The sequence below is a fragment of the Lissotriton helveticus genome, chromosome 5_1 (genome assembly GCF_964261635.1).
Source record: "Lissotriton helveticus chromosome 5_1, aLisHel1.1, whole genome shotgun sequence".
NCBI classification, from domain to species: Eukaryota; Metazoa; Chordata; class Amphibia; order Caudata; family Salamandridae; genus Lissotriton; species Lissotriton helveticus.
Window position 1 is genome coordinate 307,170,127 of NC_136065.1, and position 21,376 is coordinate 307,191,502.

Consider the following 21,376-nt stretch of genomic DNA (forward strand, 5'->3'; position numbering starts at 1 on the left):
GACTGCCTCTCTGTCAGAATTGGTTGCCCAGTCAGGGACGAGAAGTCAAGCACAACTTTTTTAAACTTTTCAAAAGATTCTAAACTTTATGGTATCAATGCAAATTTGCGCTTTTGACTAGAAAGCTGAAACGTACGTAAAAACTCTATATCTCCGAAACCCTCTGGGGGATTTTGCTCATCTTGGTGTCAAAAAATTAATTAAAATATATGCTATTTTTATAATTTGCTATTAGACGTCTTTCGTGTTGTGAGACTCTCTTACTGCTTTTTGGTGCTTCCAAATCCTTTACACTCGTTTCTTTGTTTAAATCTCGCCGCTCGAAGCCATAAATACCCAGGGTTGAGCAAGAATTTTTACAAATGAGCCTGACTGGACTTAAGACGGTTTCCTGAGTGTATTACACAGGGACGTTTCACAACCACACCATATAACACACCACAATAGTCACAAAGGAGAAAAATGTCGAAAAGGCAAGAATTTAAGATGGAGGATGGTAGACATTGTGCTTACAATCAGCTGAAATGGATGGAAGAATCAGCTTAAAAGAAGCAGAAAGTGATGCCGACTGTGTTATAATTGCCGACTAATTAGATTAATTGTGGGTTTTAAGAATTATAGAATAATCAGATGGGGGAACTTGTTGAGGATTTTTCTTAAATTATATTTTTGTGGATTATTAACAACATGCAGAATGTGGTTTTACACTCAATTACACATGCACACACTGATAAATAACTATTGTCTTGAAAACAAATGTCCTATGATGTGTAGAAATGTGTTTACGTGACTATTGTTAACTGAGTCACAATTTGGGCCTAGCAGCCAAGTTTTTCAAAATAGATGATTTCCCCCTGCACATTTCACTGTGTATTTCTGCAGCATGCAGTCAAGCAGTCATGTTTGTTTATTTCCATTGTCATTGTTCATACTTTTCTCAATTAATCTCCTCCTCTTAATTACAAAAGTGTACCTTACTTTGAGGTCCTTTGACTAGCTGACTATACCTTATTCATTCACAACAGAAAACTGTTGTTCATGTACCTTCTTTGCTTAACCATCTCAGGTTGGCATTAGAATAGAGTGGGCAGAATCAATACACATGGAGTGGGATAGGGCTTAGGCGCATTGGCAATATGGCACTTAATAAAACTGTGCTGTGATTTGCTGAGAATGTAACAAGTTTGATCATACCACAATGATTTAGCAGCTTTAGTAATTTCATAAGCGAAAAGTGTGTATAAACCCTTGATTTTGAGGGTGAATCAGGGAGCTTTCCTGTGCTGCTAGGGATGCCGTTCTTTTCTCTCGTGATTTTGCTGCCCATTTGGTACCTTAAATATTTTTTATTTTGGACTCCTCTGTCATGCTTCTTTTTGCAGAGAGCCTTCATGGTCATGGCAAATATTCTGTACTGCTTCCTTTGAATAAAACCCATACATTTATTCCGCTGACCCAGAGCTCAGTTCCTGAGTGGGCCCTTATACTTATTGACTGTATTTCTAATATTTTGATGTGTTGGGAGGTGCCTTGCCTCAGGGAACACATTTCCTCATGAAATGTAATGTTAACACTGTCTCCAATTCATCAAATTGGGTTGTTCTATTGAGGATAGGTTTGGGGTGTCTAAATTGTGGGGTACCCTCACCTGTAAGACCCAAGTTCTGCAAAATAACAATAAACTGATCTTGATCTGTGAATAAATGAAGAACTGACAGAAAGGTGGAAAAAAGAGAGCTGCTACATTGAAAACATGGACTGTATTTTCCATCAACAGAGCTACAGATAGAAGCTCTATGTTAGTTCCAAAGCTCTCCAGCTTCAAAACATCCTGGGACCAGAAAGATGTTGGCACTAGTACTGGGACTTTTTTGGTGGCCAAATATGTCAGATGTGGTAAAGCGATACACACGGCAATGTATGATCTGTAGCCAAGCTAAGGTTATTGATCTGTTGGAGTTCTACAGCCTCTGTTCACACCAGCTTAACTATGGATGATGATCTCCATGGATTTTACTGTTAAACTGCCTATATACTAGTTTGTCTGTAGTAAATGGATACTTATTTGATTTCTTCACAAAGTGAGGCCATAATATTTAATATTCCACACAAGAATTACCTACAGCGTTGGAACTAGCTTTTTCTTGCTACCTGGCAGCAATGTTAAGTCCTACTTTTTCTCATATATATGTATAATCGTATTGTAATTCATTACTATAGGCAATGATTTTCAGCATAATCAATATTTCTGGATATAAGCGCCACTTGGACTTTCTAACTTAATATCCCTGCTTGTCAGGTATATACAAACCAGGCTACAATTCCCCCTCAGGCTCAGGTGCAGATACCATTTTAAGTGCCCTTTTATAGTGATCGATCAGGAAGAACCTGATTCCAGTTTGTACCTTGTAACATCTGCAGCCTTTCATTCGAGCATCTGCTTCCTTGTCTGTGGATCTCAACTTTGGACTGCATAAGCCTGTACTCCAGGGAGGCCCTCCTCCTCAGTCCTCCCTCTGACTATCATCCTGGCCCACAGCGAAGGTCAGGACAATGCAGTTTCCTGCTCTGCCTGCCTCTATCTGACCAAACCTAGCCTATCGGGAAGTGTTAGGGCAGTTTTATTTTTTAACAATCATGCCCCTTTAATCCTTACAGACCACTGTAGCATCACACTATTGATACATCCAGGCTAAGGGAAAACCAGTGATGCAAGAATTATTGATTAGCAGCTTTTAAGATGTGTGAGCAAATCTCTACATGCACCCGCTATAACTCATCTGAAGGTGCTCCCATTAGCCCTGCCAATCCATCTGTGGCAGGAGCAAGTGCCTGAGATATACAATAACAATATATAACAGCAAGTCATTATCAGTTGGAGACTTGGATTGAAACTGTCAATTCAGGTAGATTGTTCCCACAAATGTTGCAGTGTAATCCCTCAACTATCCTAGTCAACTTGACCAATGAAATTGCTGTCAACTTTGTTATAAACTCTGCAGCTATGCTTTGAACCAGATGTTACAAAATGAAGCTCAGAATCTATGTCTGCATCATTTGGCCACAATGACAACAAATTAAAACGTTGTATCCTTCCTTCCAGATACCTTTCCCCAACCTATCCCCATGAAAACTGCAATCTAAAAGAGATGCTGCGGAAAATATAAAGAAGGCATATTTAGACTCCCTGCATAATGCCCTTGGGGAGGAGAAGGGAGATGGACCGGCAGACAGTATCATTTCTGTTCAGGATAATTTCTGTTGTGAAGGGCAGTAAGAAGCCACAGATGAGGTTCTTCAAAGGTTTGTTTTATCAGTTAATAGTGGCACATGTTACAATCCACATATCATGATAGCGCTTTGAGACCCTTGGGTGAAATGTGTACTTAATAAAAACCAATGACTTGACTTGACTTAACATGTATACGTAATTGTTTCATGTTTAACGACTGGATAACATTTGCTTATATATTTGTCAAAATTGTGAAACCTGTATATTCCTTCCGAAAAACCTGAGAAAATGTGTCCCAAAAAAAGAGGATATTCAAAGGTCCTGTTACCGACACAGGAGAGGGACCGTCTGGCACTCTGGTCCCTCTACGCTGCTTAACCCCTTCGACGCTGATGACGAGCTGGGCTCGTCATGGCGTAGCCTCCTCGCACGCTCATGACGAGCCCAGCTCGTCACGTAACATGCGAATTAGTAATTCTCAGCGTACGGGCGGAATTCCACCCGCACGCATGCGGTTAAGGATACCTTTAAACCAGAAGAGATCATTCAACCCTGTTTTTCTGAAAGAACTCCACCCCCAACAACATCAGTATATGTCCGAACCAGACACTAGAAACTATTCCCAAAAGAAGACCAGAATAAACTTTGGGCTGAGTATTCCATACCCTCACTTCTGTGGCAAGATTTATAAACTGACAACAATTGAGGCAAGTCCACTGGCTAAGGGACTACTGTTTAGGGATCCCTATGTGAAAAAGGTTGCACTGTTTGTCAAAGCTCTTACATCCCTTGAAAAGGCCCATGTGACGCTCAAAACGTCTTCCAACCTCACCTTTCCACCAAGGCTGGCAGGGACTTGCAGCTGTTCCACCAACCCCAAGTCCTATCAGGCTTCCTTCGGACGAAATCCTCATGACAGAGGATCTTGGATCAACAACAAAAGAGGAAACCCATTCTTTCCTTCAAGGACTCAAGGTTTCAGAGGTTGGTCCCAGTAGAGATGCATCTGTAGAGAATCCTCCAATACTTCCTTTCAATGTAAGCTACAAACTTTCTTCCTCACTAGACCTAGAGGGGGAACATGACATTATTATCATATCTGTTTTGTTTTTTTTTAATCCTTTTTATTGAAAAAGTTTTTCCCCCTTTTTACCCCTGGTACAAGGCATGTACTATAGTTACAGTTTTTACATTCAATCATGCTACAAAAGACATAGGAAAAACCGCAAGTATAACAAAGGAAACATAAGTTGTATATCAGTTCTACTGTGCTTTCACTTATCCAAGATTTCAGTAGTATATTGAGGGAAGACCCATATAATAATACACATTAAGCAGAATACTTTTCACAATTTGAGCAAAAAAGAGAAGGAGAAGGAGAGAAGAAAAGAAAAGAAGAGAAAAAAAAAAATAATAATAATAGACACATCATACAGTATCAAAAATACCTGTAGACACATCTTACTCATTATCTCATTTTACGGGGTAAACTCAGCTCCTTGGTCCCTCCACTTCGTCGCCGGGCCCCAAATTTTTAATCCTAACTTTTTCCCTCTTCTCCCCTTCCTGGCATATATTGCTTTTTCTAGACTGTATGCTGACAGAAGTCTGCCTAGCCATTCCTGATATGTTGGAGGTATTTTATCCAGCCAAGCCGTTGCAATTGCTAGCCGAAATATCGCCTTAGCCCAAACAGGAAATAGCTAAAGTCTAGTTGTTCTTCTGCATCTATTACCCCAAAAATAATAATTTGGGGTGTCAATTTCAGTTCTATTCCTAAGGATTTTTTAAAAAATATCTCAATTTCTTCTCGAATCGTTTGTAGATGGGCGCAAGTCGCAAACATATGCACAATATCAGCTTGGTCTGAGCCACACCTAGGACAAGTAACTCCCGTAGTTCCCCCCCACTGTGCTATCCTTGCGGGGGTATAGTATAGTGAGTAAATAGTTTTAAAATGCTGCGCCTGAAGTGGGGCTGAACAGAGGATGTCCTGACCCCAATTTAAGGACAGTTGAAATATTTCTTTGGCTATACCCAGCTTATGTGCCCATTTTTGTTCCTGTTTCTCGAGGTCATCCACTTTGTATTTAATCAGTTCAGCATATACATTTTTAATTGTACCCCCTACTCCTCCCTGTATAAGATCCAATATTGGATTCGTATTAAATCCGTTTGGGCCTCCTTTGTTTGCTGCTATAAAACTCCTAACTTGCAGAAACTTAAAAAAATGTCTCTGATCCAGATCGTATTTTTCTCGTATTTCAGAAAATTGCAGCATTCCCTGAGTCCCGACTATATCTCCCAGTTTACTTATCCCCCGCCTACCCCAGTCAGCAAACACCGTGTCTGAAAAAATGTCACGTGGAAGTGTCTCATTGTCTATCACCCTAGTGTACCTATTATACTTCCCCAATCCAAATCTTTTTGAAAAAGCTTTCCAGATGTTATAGGCTGTCAATACGGTCTTAAATTTTGTTCTTTTATAATAGGAAGAGTCAGTTCGTTTTAGTAATACATTCTCTGCTTCTGAATTCAAGACCAATGCGTATATGGCAACCGTTCCCAATGGATCCTGTTCTTCAGCTTCTGCCCCTCCCAGTAGCCCAGCCATATATTGCAGTGCGGCCGCCCAATAATATAATTTAAGATCCGGCACAGACCAGCCGCTTCTCTCCCTAGGTAACTCCATGTATCTTAGTGCCCTTCTTGTCTTCCCTTGTGCCCATATGAACCTATTTATCATGTGCTCCCAGATCTTAAACCACTTTGCCTCGAATAACAGAGGAATTGCCCTAAATATATACAAAAATTTCAGGAGAAATATCATTTTAATAATATTTACCCGCCCCACTATTGACAGATGTAATTTATTCAATCTCTCTAGTTCTCTTTTAGTTTTACCAAGTATCGGTGCTATATTCAGTTCCACTAGTTTATCTAATTCTGACGTAATTGTAACCCCTAGATATGTACCTGCTGTCACTACCCTTGGATCAATAAAGCCTGTTTTATTATTTTGGATAATTTGAGTTTTAGAAGTGTTCAAAGCATAACCTGATACGTGGCCAAACTGTATTGCCTCAGCCTCCACTTCTCTTATGGCTCCTGCAGGATCTGAGGTAACTATCGCCACGTCATCTGCATATGCTAGTATCTTACAGTCCCCCCTATGAGTCTTAATTGGGGGGATATTGTTGTTAGTTTCCATTTTACGTATATATGGGTCCATATACAAGGCGAATAGGAGCGGCGAGCACGGGCATCCCTGCCGTGTCCCTCGCATAATTTTTACTGGGTGGGTGTATCCTGCATTGACCCTTACCCTAGCGGTTGGTGTTGTATACAAAGCTTTCATTGCTGTTATAAAACCTGCTCCACAACCAGCTCTTTCTAAGATAACCCATAAATAATCCCAGGAGGCCCGATCAAATGCTTTCTCAGCATCTAGTAGCATTGTTGCCATTGGGTCCCCTGTGACTTCCATGGCGTCAAACAAGGTAATGACTTTCCTTATATGATGGGTTGTGCCTCTCCCGGGTATAAATCCATGCTGATTTATACTAACCAGTTTGGTAATCATTTTAGCAAATCTCAAGGCCAATAACTTAGAAAATATTTTAGTATCTGAATTCATCAAAGTTATTGGTCTATATGACCCTGGTTCATCAGCCGGCTTTCCTTTCTTTAAAATCACTACAATGTCTGCCCCCGCCCAAGATGCTGGTATCGATGCCCCACTCTGAGCTTGTTGGATTGTGTCCAAAAGCTCCTGCTTCAGTATTCCCCAAAATATCTTATAAAACTCTACAGGAAATTGGTCAGGTCCCGCCGCTTTCCCTGATGGGAGACTTAACATGGCCAGCTCAACCTCCTCCGAATCACACACTGCTTCTAAGATCTCTCTATCCTCTCCTAAAAGGGTCTCACCAGGTATATCCCTTAAGTAGTTGGCTATTTCATTGGGATTTTTAAGATGTCCCCCATCATATAGTTTGATATAAAACTGTCTAAAGACCTCTCTTATTGCCTCCGTTTCTTTAAGAGAGTTTCCTGCAGAGTCTTTAATCTCTCTAATCTCCCCTATAGCAGCCATCTGCCTTGCCTGTACTGCCAATGTACGCCCTACCGTTTCACTACATTCATAGCATCTTTGTCTATTTGTAAGGTATATCTTAGCCGTCTTATCTGATATACTCTCATTTGTCTCCATTCTTGCTTTGGCCAATTTAACCAGGACTTGATCCAATGGGTCCCCTGCCAACACGGCTCTAGCTAGCTCCCCCTCTGCTTCTTCTAATAACATTATTAGAATTTCCATTTTTCTTTTCTCCTCCTTCTGTTTAAAGACGCTAAAACTTAGGGTTTCTCCCCGTGCAGCGGCTTTAAACGCGTCCCAAACTACTCCTGTCTTTGCACTCCCTCTATTTATCTCAAAAAATGACTTAATCCAGCCTGACATATGTTCGATATATTTATCGTCCTTCAGCAAAGCTCTTTCAAACGTCCATATTTTTTCTATTTTCTGCTTTATTGTTGCTGGAAGAATTAAAATCAACGGATTATGATCCGAAAGGATCCGGGGCAGCCTCTGTATTTTGATCCCTGATAACAAAGAATTCGATATAAAGAAGTAATCCAACCTTACACACAACCTGTGTGGTACTGAATAGTAGGTGTAACCTAAATCATCCGGCTTCAGATATGGCCATACATCACAAAGTAAATTGTTATGTACGAGGTTAGTTAGTGCACGATAGACCCTCTTTTTCCTCCCAGAGTACATCTTTCTTCCATTCCCCCAGAGACCTCCAGCCCCATTTATATTAAAATCCCCAGCCATAATAACCCGAGGGGGCCATGTAGCTAACTCAAGCTCCAGGAACTCCATAACCTCTGGGTCGTCCTCTGTCGAACCATAAACCGATACCAAAGTAACCCATTCTTCCCCAATCATACACTCTATTAAAATCCATCTCCCCCATTGATCCTCTAATTTTCTTCTTACTATGATGTCTGTGCGTTTCGCCAAAATGGCTACACCCCTATTTCTAGTCCCTTGTTTTGAATAAGCTAGAAGATTAAATCCTAACTGCCCCAAGACCCCTGCATTTGTCCCTTCTATATGAGTCTCTTGAAGAAACACGAAATCGGGTCTCATAGTCTTTAACAGTGTTGCCACCCGCTGTCTTTTCTGTCTATTATTTAATCCACAAACATTCCAGGTGATTACTCGTGTTCCCATTTAATTATAGGTAGTTGCCATTCAAATAGATCTCCATTCAGATTCCCCTTTACATCCTGATTTTCCTTTATATTAATTTCCAAGCTCCTAAATTGTATCTTTGTAACATGCCTTGCACCCAGTCCCACCCCCCACCCATCTTCCCCAGCACTCTCCCCCCCCCCACCTCCCCCCCCCCATTACAGGCAATTGGGTCAATCCTGACCCAAGTGTGACAGTTCACAACCCAGAGCGACCCCCCCTCTCCCTCACAAGAAAACATTTAACATACAGTATTATTGTCTACCAGATGTATCTAAAAACCAAGAACAAGGATTTCTCAAACGATTAACAATAAGACACTTACACTTATACTAAGAGGAAGCCCCCCCAGCTTTGTGACTTCCTGCCACCCATATTATAATTCATTTTTCATTTTCTGTGTTCTTTAGAAGTACCTTGTCTTACAGCGACTACCATCACATTCTTGTTTGTCTGTCCCTTTAACTCATCCAAATACTCCTGAGCTTTAATTCCTGACATGAAAAATCGGACACTCCCCTTCAACACTACTTTCAACCTGCAGGGAAAAAGCAAGAATGCCTCACAGCCTAGATTTTGAAACGGACTAATTAATTGGCGCATTCGCCACCTTCGCTCAACTGTGGCATGACAAAAGTCTGGCCTAGCAAAAAATGTCACCCCATTAAAAGTACGCCTTGCAGTTGGTTTAGCCTTGTCTATTATTTCCTGTCTCAGTAAAAAGTTTCCGACATAAACCAAGATAGCTCTTGGCTTGTCTGGCTCTGAATTTCCTCTTTTTTGTACAAATGGGAAACGGTGGGCACGCTGCACCTCTACGTCCCAATTCCACATTTTAGCCTCTGGGAAAGCCCCCTTCAATAAATTGATCACAAAAGACCTAGTGTCCTGGCCTTCCAGTCCTTCCAAAACTCCAAGAAGTCTAATATTATGTCGACGCTGCCGATTTTCGAAATCCTCGAGTTTCCAATGTAAGTCAGTCGTTGTCTCCTCCTGTTCCTGTCTGAATTTCTGCCATGTATTGACCTCATCTTCCAGTTGTCCCGTCCTCTGCTCCACTTCAGTGACTCTTGTAGCCATGTCAACATATAATTTATTCACCTTCCTTAATGCGCCTTGTAGCTTCTGATTTGCCTGCTTCGCCCTCCTACTCTCTGATCTAGCTTCTAGTTGCATCTGTTTCAAAGTATTATATAACATATCCATAGTAGTAGCTTGATTAGGGGTATGGGGCTCCTGCTGATTGCTTGCACCACCATCAGGATAAGTTTGGGAGGTGGCAGAGTAATCCCAGTCTAGTTTTTTTGAGACATGCGTAGGACTCATTGCTCTTTTTAAAGAACTTCGTGATTTACGCAATTTACGTTGCAAATTTGCCCTATGTGATGTGTTGTCCTCCAAATCCGTAGTATTTCCCTCAGAAACCTCCTCCAGAGAGCTTTCCCCTGGGGCTGATGTAATATCTGACTCCTCCTCACTTTCTGCGTCGTTTAGTGAAAAAAAAACATTCATCACTAGGAGAGCCAGGGGGTACAGTCTTAGTTTTGGTGCTCCCTATTTCAATATTTTGCCGAGGAGAGGGGATTTCTCCTCTCCCTCTCCCTGATTTTATGGATAAATCCATCAAGACTTCAGATCGAGCAGATTGAGCAGGTTGATAGGTCTTTAATACTTTAGGCCCTCCACGCACGTGGGGCCCCTCTTTCGCTCCCATATCAGTTTCAGAACCTAAAACACCCATAGTCTCTGCCCCCTCCGCATTCAAGATATTGCACCCCTCAGAGTTAATAATTGGGCCGTTATTTATATCTAATGCCCCATTACTGAGCAGCTCATTGCAACTTCCACCGTGTGTCTGTGAGACCTGATCATCATTACTCACAGCGTTTTCCAGCAATGCTTCATGCTCACTATGCTCAGTGCACTCAATACCTGACAAGGGATCTTGCCGTGCAGGCCCTTCATCGATCTCAGCCTCTCCATCTGCAAGGACGCCTGCCTCCTCAGTCCCTGACAGTAAGTTAGTTGCAGTCCCGCCTTTCACCACCGGAGCAGCAATCCGCGGCTCTGGACCCGTCGCTGTAGCCTGCGGCGTCGTAGAGACCAGCTGGTCGTGTCTCGGCGCCTCCAAATCAGGGATCGGTTCCTGCTCCTGTAACTCCGTGGCGATATCGACAGGTGAGCCTGCATCAGCGCTTGGAGTGTGAGAGCCTGTGTGAGAACCAGCAAAAGCTTCCATCAGGGTGGGTTGCCTAAAAACGCTCTCCTCATAAACCCGCTGTTTGAGTGCTCTCTTCGCCGTGATCGTTTTTTCTTTATCTTTTTTCTCCTTTTGTGGTTGCCCAGCGTTAGAATCGTCCTTCAACTTCATGAGGGCTTTCCGTGTCTGTGTCTGTGTTTTCCCCCTTGGGTTAGAAGAGGGAGCGCCAAAGTCACTTTGCTCGTCGAGCTCGGCGTCTTTCTCCTTCAATTTCAGTGTTCTTCCTCCTCTTTGCGCCATAGTGATCGACTGACCAGCGCGGATGTAGGGATACCACAGCCTCTTCAAAGACACCTCGCCGGCAATTAGCTGCCGTATGTGCGTTGGTTGGGCACTTCCACCGCCAGTGAAGCGCCAGGCCCAGGGTTGCTGTATAATTCCTATAGCAATATTCATTCCGTTATTCTGTCATATTTCCATCGAAGGCTCAGTCCTCAGGTCCTCAAATCCACCGGCAGACCTCACCTCGGGAGAGAGGGAAGAGTGCGACCGCTCTCAAGGGCTGTCAGCGGCCATCTTGCCCCTGTGTATGTGCCTACATTATTATCATATCTGAATGCAAATCATGCAAGATGTGTGAATTCTTCAGACAGTGCTGGGTGTCTGTCTCAAATTTTACTCAACACCTTACCAGGCCAGTCTGCCCAAATATTGTTTCAGCTCAGAAACAACATTTTCAAGAGAATGATTTACTGATTCGGAAACAAGCCATCCACTGTGCGCCCTCATCCCAAATTGTTTCCTCAGCAACATTTTCCTTGTGGACAAAAAGGGTGGAGGGTTCCGCCTGGTTGTCAACCTCAAGGAATTCAATGCATCAGTCCTGTACAGGCATTTAAAAAAGTAGCTGATTTATCTCTTGAGAGATCTTTTAAAATAAAATGACATTATGGTTCAAATGGATCTCAATGAAGCCTTCCTAGCAATTACAATATTTCTTCCCCATACTCATTTCCTACAGTTTCAATGGAGACAGACAACCTATGAGTTCTTGGCAGTGCCATTTGATCGCTCTTCAGGTTCTTGGTGTTTCATCAAGTTGGTGAAACCTGTCATAGAGGTTTTGAGAGATTTGGGAATTTGCCTTATAATTGATCTGGACAACAATCTTATCATAGCTGAAATTCCACATCTCCTCAAACAACAGGAAGACGTGATAATTTTCCTTCTAAAGAATCTAAATTTTGTGATTAACCAACACGAATCAAGTCTAAGCTGTTCCAATCAAATGATCTTTCTGGGGTTTGCAATTGACTCTATTTCAGACTCCCTATCTTTGCTTAATCTAGGCCAATCGGAAAGAGTTTGCAAAGTTCTTACAGAGAATAAAGTCACACTCCGCTGGGTAGTTAAGCTTGTAGGTATATTGTCCTCTTCCAACCAGGCAATACATTTTTCCAGGCCTGTTAGACTACTGGGCCTGGCAGAAATTGAAGATCCTCTACTTATGGAAGGGTCTTTTCTACTCCGACCAAGTTCCATTGTAAACAAATGTACCGTAGCAACTTCAATGGTGACTCAATTACATGGAAGCGTGGAATGGAAGGGCCCTTTTCGGTCTCGTTCCTGAAATGGTGATCAAATCGGATGCCAGTCACATAGGCTGAGGTGCAAGCTCTGGGGAAATAATGATAGGAGGCATGTGGTCTCAAGAGAAATTATCTCTCCACATGAACTGGCTCAAGTGCCTCGCCAGCACCTTTGCAATCTGTTCCTACTCTCCCGAGAAGACTCCTTGTGGTATTCTTCTCAAAATAGACAACTAAGTGTTGGTTTCATGTCCTTCTGGAGTCACCTTGCCAACAACCTATGCAACTTCCAACGTTTCCAATTCCACAGCTGGGCCCAGTGAGGCAACCTCATCCACTAGTCACGTAACATCAGCTAAGACTTATCACCTGGAGGCTTTCTGCAGACACTGGCAAGTGCCAGGACTTTTAGAACAAGCTCTTAAATTCCTTGATAAGGCCCAGTGCAACTCAATTCACAAGAGATACAGATCAGCTAAGAACAGATGGACGCACTGGTGCACAGAACAGAATTGAATCCCGTGTTAGTAGATGTAACCTTTGTGGTATTTTTTCTTAGCTTCCTTAGCAGCTGGTCATGTTTCTAATAGGACAGAGAACTTCTGTCGCTCAGCAATTTCAGCTGCCCACCTTCCGATTGCAGATCACCCCATTGGAGAACATCCTTTGGTTTCCCCCACACAAGATACATGTATTTATGGAATGCAGTGGTGACTGCTATGGCATTTAAGTGATGTGGCAGTGCAGGGGAGTGCAGCGGGCGAGGGCAGCATTGGGGTATATGATTTTTTTTTTAAAGCTTACCTGTATTTTGCAGCATTTGTGCTTTTCTGGTCTCTGCTCTTTGACTCCCACTATGCCACAGGGTCCCCTACGCCAATCCAGATGCTCCTCTCATGTTGGTATTACCCATCATGAGAGCAGCACCGTGATTGGGGTGAGTGCCTTAGTTAGGCACTCACTAAGGGTCTATGAGCCAGATGTATCAAGCATTTTCCCGTTCGCAAATGGGCCGATTCGCAGAATCAGCCCGTTTACGAACGGGAAAAGCCTTTTGGGATGTATCATCCCAAAAGGCAATTGCAAAATAGGGAATCGCAATTTTTGCGATAACCTATTTTGCGAATGCATTTAGAGAATCGCAATTTGCTATTCTCTCAATGCAATGCAGGAAGCGCTTTTTAAATTGGGACCCTGCTTTAAGGAATCACAATTTACCACCAATTTCAAGTTGGTGTTAAATTGCAAATCCTTAGAAAAATGCACAATGTTACATTTTTCTAAGTGCCATGTGGCGCACATACATGCCTTTTGGGCATATATGTGCGCCACATTTGCACAAATGCATATTTCAGGGGTGAAACGGTGTCATTTTGGCACCCTTGAAATTGCATGCGCAATTTGCGAGTACCTATTGGGTACTCACAAATTGCGCATACAATTCCCATTTATTCCTACGGGTCTCTAGGCCTTCCTTAATACCGATCGCCGGAATGGGTGGCCCAGCCCACAGCTCAACTGCAGAAAGTAACAAAGAAGGGAGGAAAAGTAAAATGATAATACCTTTGTTATTATCATTTTCTTTTTCATTTTTCACTGCTCAAAAGCAGTGGAGTGACGCTCCTCCACCTTAGTGAAGGAGGCGCCGCTGATGGAATGTCTCTGTGGTACACACATTTATTCAGACTTCGACAGACAATATAACATGATCCAGAAAACAACTCTCAGCAAAATCAGATAAGAGTCTTTGCCAACCTTCTCGTAACAGACTGTCAGACATTTGAAAATTAGATCTTGCAGGCAGGTACTTTACTCTAGAAGTTACTTTTCTGATAGCCAAACGAATGACCAGTCTCCTTTCCAGCTTTTCCCAGGCTAACTGTGTATGCTAAACTGTGTATATGAAAGTGTTACGAGAAGAAAAAACAAAGAAAGTCCACCTGTACGTAAAGAAATTACTATCCTTCCAGGGGCTGCTTCTTGTTTGTCAAGGAAAGAGTTTTCTTAAAATAACCCTCACCCACCAAAAGGCCCCTTGGTGGCATGCTTCCCCTAGGCACGTGCACACTCCATCTTCATAGTTATCATGGAGACCAAATAGATTATAAAGGAGTGGTCAAAGGGATCAATCACTTTGGTCCTGGAGAAAAGCCATGGGGAAGGCTTGAAACACATAGACCAGGGAGAAAACCACTCATTATAATGTACATTTCTCCTCTCCCCTTTTTTAACAATACCAACACCAACCGCCCTTTAGTCCAGCTAATAAAATCCTTTGGTGTCTCGGCTTTTAATTATGCCGATGACACCCAGCTGGTCTTTTCTCTGGAAGGGAACAATGCGGTTTCGCTGGAGACTTTCCATCGCTGCATGGCAGCCACAGCGGACTGGTTACGAGCTAACTCCTTACAATTTAACAGCTCTAAGACGGAGGTGCTCTACTGTTCCATAGACCGGATTCCGCGGGCACTTCCAGAGAATTTTTGGCCTAGCACCTTCTTCGAGCCAGTGCTGGCGGCGGAATCAGCTCGTAACTTGGGGGTGATCTTCGGCCCAAACTTACAGCTCGACATGCACGTCAATAAAACCACCTCTACGTGCATGATGCTGCTGCACATGTTGCGCAAAGTTCTGCCCCTTCTCCCCGTTCAAGCCAGGCCGGAAGTAGTTCGTGGTACCATACTAAGTCGTCTCGACTACTGTAATGGGCTACTTCTGGAGGCCCCAAAAAACCTGACGGGGAAGTTACAACGGGTGCAGAACATGGCCGCCAAGTTGGCTCTCTCCCGCCCTAGGTCCAGCTCTTCCACTCTAGCTCTAAGAGACCTACACTGGCTCCCGGTACACCTGGGGGTACAGTATAAAGCTGCGTGTTTGGTGTTTAAAGCTGTACATCAACAGGGTCCTGTCCCTCTGCAGAATATGTTTGCGTGGTACTCTGCTCCACGGCCTCTTCGCTCTTCTTCGGCGCATCTACTTGTAGTCCCGAGGTTCCAAAGAGTGAGGATGGGTGGCCGCTCCTTTAGTGTTGCAGCGGCCAAACTCTGGAACTCCCTGCCACTATCTCTGAGAAGCCACAGGGACTATTTTCCGTTCAGGAAAGCTTTAAAAACGCATTAAGTGCAACTGTTCCTAGATCAAAGCGCCAGGATGCCCTTTGGGTGACAGGACTGCGCTCTATAAGTACACAAAATAAAATAAGATAAATAAATAAGTAATAAAGTCTAGGTTCCACATAGCCAGGTATTTTTTAACTCACAACTTTCCTTGATCCTTCTGCTCTCACAATAGTACATAGTAATCACTTTCACAAAAGTGCCCCCACATCACCGCCGGTCGTAGCACGCCCCGCCCCGCAGCGGGCAGGAAGAACCTGATGATGAAGCATGCCACCAAGGGGCCTTTTGGTGGGTGAGCGTTATTTTAAGAAAACTCCTTGCTTCCCTTGACAAACAAGAAACAATTACTGAAAGGAATTTCTTGACGTACGGGTGGACTTTCTTTGTTTTTTCTTGAGTCCACAGTGCAGCAAACCTAACCTCTTTCTCCCTCCCTTGTTCTTTATGACAGTGTTACAGCTGACCTCAGATCTTCTTCTTTGACCAACTACTAATTTATTTTATTTGTCCTTATTGTTCTTTTTCCAGACCCACTTTAGCCAGATGGAGCCTGACTGAAGCAAGCACTTCCACTTTTGGTGCTTAGTAAGGGGTGCAATTACCTCAAACTCTTTCAACCTAGGAGCCATCCTTGGGGACAATGTTCATGTAGCAGGTGGGTCCACAGATTCTAGGTTTAAAAAAAAGTATTACGAACCAGTAACTAATCATTTTTCCATGATTTTTGACAGCTTTGAACTTGCATAATCTGAGCCTCCGGTCCGTCATGGAATAGAACATTTTATAGCAAACTTGAACAAGAATTTTCAATTATTATAAACAGAAGGAGGCAATGATTATCCCACCCGGTTATTCTGATTGTGGATTGTACAGATGTATGTACTTATGATTATTTTCTCCTCGCCACAATTGTATGTTTAAACAGTTTATGGAAACACTATTTAGTATGATATTTTGCTGAGTTTCACAAGAATGATACTTGGCATTGCTGTGCAAGATTGCATTACTTTCTCACAGGAAGATGAGGTGGTTCTTATGTTATCATACATGTTTATTTGTGTATCGGAGCTTTGGTTGATGGACCGTTGGGACCTATGGGGCTCGTATTTTTTCATTATCTGTGTTATGGGTATTGTAGCCCTATTGGATCTACAATATGTTAATGTTTATTGTAACAAAGGTGCTGTAACAAAACTTGAACGGCAGACTGAATGATCCTTGCTTCCATATCCTTAATAGAATTTAAAACTCTTGTCCTTGTCTGCTATAAAAATGTTGATTTGTTGTTTTGGTTGCATACTTCCAGTTTTTAAAGAAGCAGGGGCGAGTTTTACGACCCAGCATTGGCAGACCCGGGGCCACACAGCCTAAGATCAGCGTTGGCCTCCCAAACACCAGTTGGTGCACAGCAGTCTCCCTTGCACCGGTCACTAGGTATGGCGGAGGTCATCAGCGGCCTGGGGAACACTTATCGGGCGAGCTCAGGCTGGGCCACAAAACACATAACCCTTCCAGTGGAGTGGGCTTCACGGCCAAGATGGTAGTCTCCTGCATTTCCCCTTCGCCGTTGTTGTTGTGCAGTTCTTGCCATGTCGCCCCGTTCCACAATCCTGTGCCCCACTGTCTGCCATGGGAGATCGAATGATCATCTCCCTCGACTCCTGAACACGTGGTGGCTAGTTGGAGGGGCTCCGCTTGAATCCACGCCGGAATGGCGTTCCCAAGCCCAGGAGGTCCCGACTGGAGCTCCTTAGCAGTCAGCCATCTTGCGATAGTAGATACGTTGATTCTTAAAAATCTCTACTGGGTGCAAAAATACTGGCTGCAAAATTAGCCAATTGTATTTTTTCATGTAGCTGGCCCGAAATGTGCTTCATTAGGCATTCCCTTAACTAATTTCAAGACTTCTGGTTAATGGGGAGATTAGATTGCCCCAATTAATATCCTGTAAACCTCCATCCGCTGTGTCTACGCGTTGATGTATATGCAACACGCATTAAACCTTGCACTTTCACAGTGTTGCCTATTGCCCGTCCGCTAATGTGCTTTGTAATACAATACTCACCTCTGACAAAGGATAACCTGAGCTCACTGAAGGCTCCTCCTATGGTGTCAAGTTCTCGTTCTCACCTTCTCTCTTCTTTTTTGCATTTAAAGGACGGAAATGGATGTTGCCTAGAGAAAATAATAGTGGCCAAAATTAATTCAAACATTCTATCCATCACTTGCTTTTATTTTCCTTAATTTTGCCTTAATTAAAAAATGTAATGAACATTCACCATTAGATTTTGCACAGTACGTCTACGCAGGCGCTGAGGTGTTTCCTCACGTTCCTACGTACTTCCTATGACGACATTACCACCACGCCCTGGTGAGTGCTGCCCAGCACGTACAACAGCGGCAACAGTATATCCTAGCTGCGCATGTCCGTCCCCGGGGCTGTCAAGGTTTCCGGAAAGAGCCCATCTTAAAGCCAGGCATTTTTCTCTGCGATTTCGAGGATCTGTCCCATAAGAAGCGACATTTCACCTGACTACGATTGGTCACTGCTGAACGCTGGGGACAGCCCACACTCCTCCTCTCAGCCCCATCACGAGAGGAGCGTGTAGGCAGAACTCTTCATCCAATGATAGGGGATCTGAGGGCGGTCCTAGTTCTGCTTCCTGCGTGTAGATAGGCGGCGGAGCCTGTCTGACAATTCTGCCCTGGCTAGGTGATAAATAGCGGCGCGAGCGCTGGCTTCTTCCCCACTGAATCTCCAGCCAGAGCCTCCTAGTCATCCTCAGCAGCAGCTTGAAGCCCAGTCAACTGCCACAGGCGCTAGGTGAGCACTAGCAGGCAGTTCTCACTCTCCAGTAAGAACACGGGATTGTCGAACGCCTAGAGTCGATTCTCAGTGATCGACTCGGGAGGTTATGAGGCTATTGATAGTGGTTGGGGGTGAAGGAGCGCCGCATTAAAGACCTTCCGAGAGGGTCAATGGAGCTGAAGATAGTAGGTGGGCTCAGCAAATCTGTGTCGCCAATTGGGAGAGGGGAGGGGGTATTCGCCCATTACTGGGTGGTACGTGGTAAGGGCACTGACGGGGGATGTGAGGGCATAGGACCGAAGCTGTAGAAGGGAAAGGGTAGGCTGACATGAGCTGGGTGGGCCCTGACACTTGTAGGTACATCTGTTATGGCTGTATTGGTGGTACGGGAAAATGATCTGGTTGAGGCTGGAGCCGTGGAACCTGCAAGGACCTAGCAGGTGGGGATCGATACCTTCTACGAGGCGATGTTGGGGTGGGGGCGGATTTTGGAGACCTTTTTGTCTGGAGATTGGGGGGGGGGTACTAGGCAAGGTTGCGTTGTGCGGGCTATAAGCAGGGGCGCATGAATTTAGGTACGAGCGAGCGAGAGCGGCTTGGTGGCATCGTGCCTGCTTAATTAGGGGTGTTCATGGGACTGTCGTGCCCACTATGGTTCTAAAGTGGCATGGGATTGACCTCACGTGAAGGCTTGGGCTTGACAAGGCTTGGGCAAAAGCGGAGGGACGCGACAGGTGGCCCCCAAAATGACCCTGATAAGGATGTAGTGGACTTCTCTGCGGGTTACTGGGGGAGGGGTGCACTGCTGTCCATCTGAAGCCCATTAACACTTGAGGACTGAGGGGCAGTACACGCCTTCCTCACAATCTCTGGCAGGCACTGAGGAATCCTGATAGAAATCGAAGGCGACACGAAACCTGACAGGCGCCAGGGAATGAGGCGTGGAGGGAAGAGGATGTCGCAAATTTCAGGGAAATATATTGGTCTAGTGACCTTGTACGGTGGACACAATACGAACCGAGGTAACGAAAAGAGACGGTGACGAACGAGGCCGTCCTATGCCAAATGTGGCAAACATTTGCATTTTGAACAATTACACTGGCATTCTACCCTTGAGGTGAACTGCCGCCTCAGCTTAGATCCCAGTATTCTGTGTTTGAGGTGATCGGCGCTATGTGCAAATAGCCTGTCAGTCTAGGTCTGAGGTGGTTTGCCCCTGTGCGGAGAGCCTGGCATTCAGTGTTGAGGTAACCTGCGGCCATGTTTTAGGTGACTTGGACCCGATCCAACTAGGAGACGAACGCTTCCCTTAAAACAATCCCATTGGAAACTGCCGTTTACGTGGAGAAGGGACTGGCTGATATTGGGTGGGCCTGAATTGTGCATATTTTTAGGAGGTGTCGTTAGTTGAGCTTGACGGGCCCGAAACCGGGTTTTCAATGGTCGTCCCTTCCACAGACCATTATTAAAGAGTCGGAATCGAGCGTTTATCCACCGGGGCTCAGGAACAATCCCTTAGCTTAAAAGCTATGGAGGGGAGATCCCAATCTCCTGGGAACAGCTGGTGTCTGCGGACCCTCTCGGACTCCCTGTCGCTAGAGTGCCCTCCCTCGCCCTGCATTGCAGGGTTTGGGTTTCTAGCTGTGCAGGGACCGCCGAGGACGGCTGCTTAAATTAGTCCGAAGGAAGCATCAGTGCTTCCCACAAATGGGCAATAGAGCCGGCCACTTGAGTCTGCAGCAGGCAGCTTGTTTCCTGGGCGGGCTTTGGTGCTCCAATCGGGCTGTCTCAGATGGAAAGTCCTGCTCGAAAGAGCAAGGTCCGAAGTACAGCTGTAGTGAACTCTGGTGCTTGGTGACCTGCTTGCAAAGCATCTAGTGCAAACCTGTTACCGCCTCTACGCGCTGTAGGGTGGGGTAATGGGAGGGAAAGTAGTCAAAGTACTTGTTTGTATGTTAATCGTTAATGTATACATATTTAGGCAGTAATATGGATGTGCAATGTCGGCTAGTTCATATAATTTGATATCTGCATCAATTAAAATGGTTCCTTTTTATAAAAATATAACCGATTGAACCCTTTCTGAGGAGGTTGAGAACCCTGCCTCACATGTTAACTTATCGCTACTATAATGATGTTAATTATGTGCATTGCTGAATACACGCACCTGATGCATAACTGTGGCATTCAGCCCCAGCGCTTCTGATTGTTGGATGGGGGGCTTTTCTGTGAAATGGTCTTTGAAGCATTGGTTCCTGTATGCAGACTCCTCGCTACCCTTTTTTGTGGTATTTTTCAGTAGCTTTGCGTCACGGAGGAGGTTAGTCAAGTTTTATTCACTATTCCAGGAAACTGAGTCACCGTTACAAACCGAGCGAGTCCCAGATGGCTGGTGGGGAGGGTGGCAGGCTGGTGTAACTGCAATGCAGACAGAGATGTCCTTGAAATGAATCGATCGTGCTTCAAAAATCATCCTGCCCAAGGGGCGTATGCCCTATTTACGACACCCGCTTGTCTGTGTACTGGGTATTTTATTTATCCAACTAACCAGTAAATGGCGACTGTAGAACCAGAAGACACTGGCTGAGAACAGTAAGATGAATATTTGTGGCACTATTAGTGGTTCACGTATATTTGTTTAAAGTAACATTTGACACGAGAAACAATACAAGTTGGAAATGCTTGACACGGTTTACTGTCTTACACCGATATGATGGCTCACAGACGCTTGAAAAGGGGCAATCTTGAAGCACACTTTAGACCCACTTATGAATGTGGTTCCTCGGTGTCGGTATAGCAGATGTAAAGTAGTCCTTTTGTGATGCAATTTTACTGATGTTGGCAGCCTTTCCCTCTTGGTCATTCGTTTCGAGGGCTGCTCTGAGCCTGCACTTGTGTTGGCCCTTGGACTGGGCTGTGGTTGTTTTTGCTGTGAGCGGCATTGGACAGTGCCGAGGCATGTGATGCACTTGGGCCTCGAGTGGAAGAGGATGGTCGGGGGTCATGGCAACCAGTCATACCAGATTTCACCGTCGCCCTGTGGTCCGATAATGTCCTTTGACAGAGGACGTCCGTATTCTGAGAAGGCCTGGTCGCGTTTGAGGCATTGAGCATGCTGGTTTAGTTTGGTGTAAACCCTAGTTTGTGTGATGTGATGTCAC

The 21,376-nt window shown here is 44.4% G+C and overlaps 1 protein-coding gene and 1 long non-coding RNA gene across 7 annotated transcripts in view; one reads left to right on the top strand and one right to left on the bottom strand.

The window, feature by feature from the left end:
• LOC144754482 (uncharacterized) overlaps positions 1 to 21,376 on the bottom strand; it is a 620,848-nt gene that overhangs the window by 219,079 nt on the left and 380,393 nt on the right. For 3 of the 4 annotated variants that reach the window (XR_013594731.1, XR_013594730.1, XR_013594732.1), the window contains one exon: positions 4,065 to 4,300. This is a non-coding gene — a long non-coding RNA (uncharacterized LOC144754482). Of the gene's footprint in view, positions 1 to 4,064; positions 4,301 to 17,471; positions 17,582 to 17,685; positions 17,781 to 21,376 lie in introns of those variants that run through there. The other variant, XR_013594729.1, reaches the window with a different exon arrangement.
• Positions 17,792 to 21,376, top strand: part of ENO1 (enolase 1) — a 59,651-nt gene continuing 56,066 nt past the window's right edge. The window contains exon 1 of one of the 3 annotated variants that reach the window (XM_078642309.1): positions 17,792 to 18,230. The gene's annotated coding sequence lies outside the window, so the exon portion shown is untranslated. Of the gene's footprint in view, positions 18,262 to 21,376 lie in introns of all 3 variants that reach the window. The other 2 variants (XM_078642313.1, XM_078642310.1) reach the window with 2 other exon arrangements.